The 6,000-nt window shown below is 51.2% G+C and overlaps 1 long non-coding RNA gene across 1 annotated transcript; it reads right to left on the reverse strand.

Moving 5' to 3' along the window:
* Nucleotides 1-4,497: 4,497 nt before the first annotated feature.
* Nucleotides 4,498-5,983, reverse strand: LOC117870372. Its single transcript, XR_004643975.1, has 2 exons — nucleotides 5,223-5,983; nucleotides 4,498-4,755 (listed from the first exon to the last, which is right to left on the reverse strand). It is a non-coding gene; the product is annotated as an uncharacterized LOC117870372 (long non-coding RNA).
* Between the last annotated feature and the right edge of the window lie 17 nt (nucleotides 5,984-6,000).

Consider the following 6,000-nt stretch of genomic DNA (forward strand, 5'->3'; position numbering starts at 1 on the left):
CTGTGCATCAGATCACTAGTGATACTGCGGAATATAGCCACACCTACTGATGAAGTTAGCTCCACATAGGATGTGATATGGATAAAGATTACACGGGCGTGGCTATCCCGCCCGGCAGTACAGGATATCAGTGTCACTGTGGTGTGTGGACTTCAAAGATTTGGAGGTGACAGCTCCATGTTCAGACCAGGCCAGGCCCTGCACTCTGCTAATCACTTGCTGTCACCGTGGGATCACGACTGACTCCGAGGGGAGAGCGCCATTACTGAACCATCACTGCACTATCTGCAGCACAGAACCCCCTACGCTATGCCTCTGTATTGAGATTTGAAAGGAGAAAGAGGGCAGAGCGCCCCCTGCTGATTCAGGTGCATCCCTTCAGCCTGCAATATGTTCATTTTGTCATTCATTTATCATTGTATTATCTATTGTTATGGTCAAATCATGTGTTATTTCAGATGCAATCACTGGGGGATACGTAGATTTAAGTTGAAGGTGTAGGCTGAAATATGATGATAAGATTAACAGATATTTAGGAGTGATGAGTGTGTATTCGGTGTGTAAGTAAAGCATGGCAGTAATACGAGGTCTATAGGCTGAGGCCTGTAAGATTTCAGTTTAGTCACACTAGGCATCAGGCTTAAGGAATCTTACCCTAAGAATAGTCCTATGCTAGTAAAGTTTACAAGATCCTGGAAATGTGCCAATAGGTCATTGTAGCAAGGGGGCGTAGCTATGCACCCCCTGGCGTGTGGAAACAGGAAGTCCATAGCCATCCTGATGGAAACAGAGAGGAGGGACAGGAACAGGAAGTATAAAAGGCAGGCCCTGCAGCTCAGTTGGGCTGGAGCTGCAGAGGGAGACAGATGCTTCTCCCCCACTGCAGGAGTGGGATGCTGAGGAGAACCTCGGCTGCCCCAAGGGTTTCCCTGAGCTTCCAGAACGCCCCACCACACTTCAGACACCGAGGAACTGCTGGGACTACCTACAGCGGTATACCCTGGGGAGACATTCGATGACTCTGAGATCCAGGTACACCCTGAAAGGAGGGTAGGAAGTAGTCCAGGGACAGCTGACTCATGTTTGGCTGCATTGCTGCCTGAATCCAGGTCAGCGTGTTGCGGCTGGATTGCCCTGATCCAAAGGTGGAACACTCTGCCACTGTTAGGGCCCTGGGCTCGGACCAGATGGAGTCAGGTGGGCCCGGGTCCTCCTACACCCTGCCACCCCTCCCCTTGGGGCAGCCTCCCCACCTTATGCCAGAAGGCCTGTGTTAGTCTACCAACCACCAGAGCTCAGATGCTAGACGCTTCATTGCTCTGCCTTGCTTGAGGGCTGAATCCCTAGACTGCTTGGTGCCTTGACATACCTGAGGGCTGAGCTCCTAGACTATTTACCCTCTACCCTGCATAAGGCGATGTGTCCCTCCTTTGTGGGGAGGACGGCACCGGGAGGCGCATCAGGTCCATGCCATCTTGAACGCCTCCGGCGTCGATGGTGGTTGTATGTCCCCCTGGTGGTCCGAGGAGCGTTAGGACTCGACTGGGACCCCAGCCGGGGCAGGAGTCGACGAAACCGTGGGCGGAAGCAAGGAGAAGTCGGTTTGTCCCAACCCACTTGTGGACGCCGCCGACCCTTTAAGTTTCGACAGGGGTGATCAGCCCTCTACTGGCCTCTTCTTTTTTTACTGGCACCAGGGATGGAGAGCGGTGCCGTACTGAGGCCGACGTCTTATGGCCCAAGCTGTGGTGGTGCCGGTGGGCTTTAGAGTCTTTAGCCGGGCCCATTTCATGCACCGTTGGTGCCGGAGCGCTGCGCACCGAAGAGGACATGCTCGGTGCCGGGTCATTGGGTCCCAGGTCGGATTGTGGTCTCAATGCTGTCTCCAGCAGGAGTTTTAGTCTCTGCTCTTGGTCTTTAAGGGTTCTGGGGCGGAAACCCTTGCAGATGCGGCACTTCTCCTTTTGGTGACTCTCTCCAAGGCACCGCAAGCAGAAAGAGTGAGGATCACTCTTGGGCATAAACTTGCCACAGGCCTTGCAGAGCTTAAACCCTGGAGACCCTGGCATACCCCAGGAGGGGGAAAAAACATCCTAACAACCAACTAACTATAACTATAGGGAAACAACTATTAACAAACTGAGAACTATATACAACTAAGATCTATCAGACAGTGCTAAGGCACTTGCTGCAAGAGCAAGCAAAGTTCCAACTAGCCATCACCAGTGGTAAGAAGGAACTGAGGGGGTGCAGGGTCGGGGGGCCCTATATTGGGTGCCATGAAGGCGCCACTCCAGGGGGCGCCCACGCCGACCCTACGGACGCTGCTAGGGGGAAATCTTCTGGCTGGCATGCACACGGTGCGCACACAGCTGCTTGGAATGGATATGAACCATCACTTGAAGAAGAAACACCAGTTTTCATATGAAGGATGAGGCACACCCATTCAGAACCCAAAACAAAGGTTCAAAGTGAATTTCTACTTTGCAATCTTTGATACTGCTATTCACTCGGTTGATGAAAGATTTCAACAGATGCAGCAGCTAGAGTCAGTATTTGGCTTTCAATATGATATCCACAGCTTGCTAAAGAAAACAGCAAGACAGATAAGAGAATTTTGTATAATACTGGAGTTGGCATTGACTCATGAAAATTCAAGACATTGATGCTACAGATTTGTGTAGTGAGCTTCAGGCTTTTTCAAGACGACTTAAGAAACATTCCACTCCTGAAGAAGTACTGAAGTTTGTTTGTAAAAATAAACTCTCAGACAGTTTTCCAAACATTTTTATAGCTCTAGGCATTCTTTTAACTTTGCCAGTTTCCGTAGCTAGTGGGGAACTTAGCTTCTCCAAGTTAAAATTGATAAAAACGTATCTGCGTTCAACAATGGTTCAAGAGAGACTTGTTGGACTTGCCACAATGTCAGTAGAACATGAAATAGCTGGAAAAGTGGATCTAAAAGAACTAGTGACTGAATTTTCAAAACTTAAAGCAAGAAAAGTCATGTTTTAAGAGCACAGAGTGTTTTTTATTCGGAGTGTTTTGTAAATACAGGTTAAAGTTCATTGACGAATTTTCTTATTTCTTCCTATATTGGATGTGGCAGTAATGGCAGTTAAAGCAGTATAGCGTAATGGATGATTTTGGATTTGTAATAATAAAAATTATAATTAACATTTTTAATGCATTTTTATTTGAAATTGGACTGAAATATCATCTAGCTGTTTGTGTACAAATCTATTCTGAAAATTTTGTGTGTAACCCTTCTGCCTGTCAGAGTTGGCAGCAACAAGGGCCAGGTTCAGTATCTAGGGGTTCCATTTCAATAACACAATGCAACACTGGCTCGAGCCCCAGCCCAGTGATCTGGGACAATTACATACCACCCCCCTGGGCGCCTCTAAGAGGCAATACTTCCCCTCTCACAAGCACAGAGTCTGAGTGTAGCAAAAGCCTTTTAATAAAGGGGGGAAACAATGTGGCATTATGCTGGGGAACACCACAAACAGGATTCATAACACAAACCATGAGCAAAAGACCCACCCCCCCCAAGTAAGTTTGGCAGTGTCCTTTTCCCCTCAGGGTCCTAAGTCCAGCAACCCAACAGCCACCCCACACACAGCTTCTGTCCTTGGTCAGTGCAGCCCCCAGAGTTCAGAAGTTCATCTGCCTGGCTCTCTCCCTAGGCTCTGGCTGCTCTGATCTATGCCTGGGTGGAAGTAGGAAGAGATATGGGGGCACCTTACATGCCCAATTGCCATACCTCTCTGCCAGCCATCCCTCTGGCCACTCACTAATATGTCTTCAGCCCCCACACTTAACACAGCTTTTAGCAATTTCAACTGCTAGTAGGGAAAGCCTTAGTGCTGGCACACTCAGAACCACTGGCCCAAAGTAGGTCTAATACTTAGACCCAGGAATCAGTGACTTCAGCTCTGCAGTGTGTAACAAGACTCCTAAGGGAATCAAAATTAGCTCTGTTATTAAACAGTGGGAAAGAGAGAGCAGGAAAGAGAATATAAAAGGAGCATTTGGTACCTACACACCACTACCTTTCCCTAGCTTTTCTGCATTCACTGGATTTTGGAACCCATGTCCCTTGCCTAGCAAGTGCTACTCAGTTGAGGGCGAGTCCCTCCGTTATAAAATGCCAAGTACAGTTCTACTGTCCTTGGTTCACATAACCAGGATAACAACACTTTATTACTCCTGCCCCAATAACAAAGAGACTGGGGATCCCATAGCAGCCAAAGTGACCATTTGGGCAAGCAGTCCATCATGCTAGGTGGGGTGGGTGTGCCTAGGCATATGAGATCAGCCCCTAAGTCCTTTCCCACAGCTCACCACCAGATGTCAGGGTACAGCTCATTCTGACTCTGCTTACATATGTCTCTATTTTATTTGATCTCAGAAACATTGGTTGGACAGTCGGACAAACCAAATAATTAAGCCTCTGTTTAAAAAAGAAATGCTTAAAAAACATTAAAAGGAAAAAAGGGGCAAAATGTATCCCAGTTTACCAAAAACCTCAGCCTAGATCTGCCCTTGGCGTTTGGGGGTGGGGGTAACGATTGCATGGTTCGCCTAGGGCACCACTTGCTGTCAGCTAGTCTAGGGCCGCCCCTGCCACCATATCTTCTATCACCAGCCGGGTCATCTCGCTTTCAGGCTTCTCAGAGGGATCCAGATTTGTCACTCCCTGGGACCGAGCTGGGGTCCCTGAAGCCCCCAGATCCTCCGTGTGCACATGGCCTGCAAGCAAGACAACCGGGTGAAGCACCCGGGCCAACGGCCTTTGTCCCCAGCCCCACCTCACCCAGGTGCCAGGGAACCTTGTGAATGGGACCCCACTGTACGGTTTACAACTTTTGAATCACAGAAAGCCAAATACCCCTCCCCCTCCCCCTCCCCTTCTCCAAGGCCCTGCCCCCACTTGCTCCATACCCTCTCCCTCCATTGCTCGCTCTTCCCCACCCTCACACACTTTCACCTGTCTGGAGCAGGAGGCTGGGGTGCAGGAGGAGGTGTGGGCTCCTCCTGGGGCTGTGGGCTCTGGGGTGGGGCTGGGGATGAGGAGTTTGGGATACAAGAGGGGGCTGCGGCAGGGGGTTGGGATGTGTGGAGGGGGTTCGGGCTCCAGGAGGGAGTTTGGGTGTGGGAGGGGTCTCCAGGTTGGAGCAGCTGGTGGGGGCCTGGGAGGGTGTCCCAGCGTCACTTACCACGGCTCGCAGGAAGCGGCCACCATGTCCCTGCGGCCCCTAGGTGCATGATCGGCCAGGGAGGCTCTGCGCGCTGCCTTCGCATCTGCAGGCACCGGCCTGCCCAGCACACACCACGCTGGCCTCGGAGCCACGGCCACACAGCCCAGGACCCAGCCGGCTCAGCTGGCACTCGCTGATGAGAGACTCCTGGCCTGAGCAGCTCACGCCCTCCAGCCAGCACTTGCTGGCCCCATGGCTGAACTGAGCAACCCCTGGGGCTGACAGCACGGCGCTGCAGCCCAGCTGCTTGCACACCACTCCCGCCTCCGTCAGGCCCCAGCCAGCGTCACACACGGCATCCCAGGTGTCGTTAATCAGCACCTCCACTCGCCCGGAGCAGGGGCTTGGGCCACTCATCAGCCGCAGTCTCAGCTGGCCCTGATATGAAACACAAAGCACAGGGCATGGGAGGCTGTTCCCAGCCGCCAGGTGCCCAGATACACAGTACCGCACACGGATGGGGTGTGTGTGTCTGCACAAAGCAGAGAGGAGCCATTTCTATTTCATCCCACCATGTGTGCATGTGTGCGCGCACTCACTCACTCACACACACTGCACTCCCCATACATATGCTGCTACACAAGCAGACACACATTCATAGAGTCCAATGCACAACCACTATCTGGCCCTGTGCACACAAACACACATTGCCTCAAATGCACACAAACATACATACATACTGCACCCCCATACACATGCTGCTACACAAGCAGACACATACAGAGTCCCATGCACA

Source organism: Trachemys scripta, unplaced genomic scaffold (assembly GCF_013100865.1).
Source record: "Trachemys scripta elegans isolate TJP31775 unplaced genomic scaffold, CAS_Tse_1.0 scaffold_26, whole genome shotgun sequence".
Lineage (NCBI taxonomy): Eukaryota > Metazoa > Chordata > Testudines > Emydidae > Trachemys > Trachemys scripta.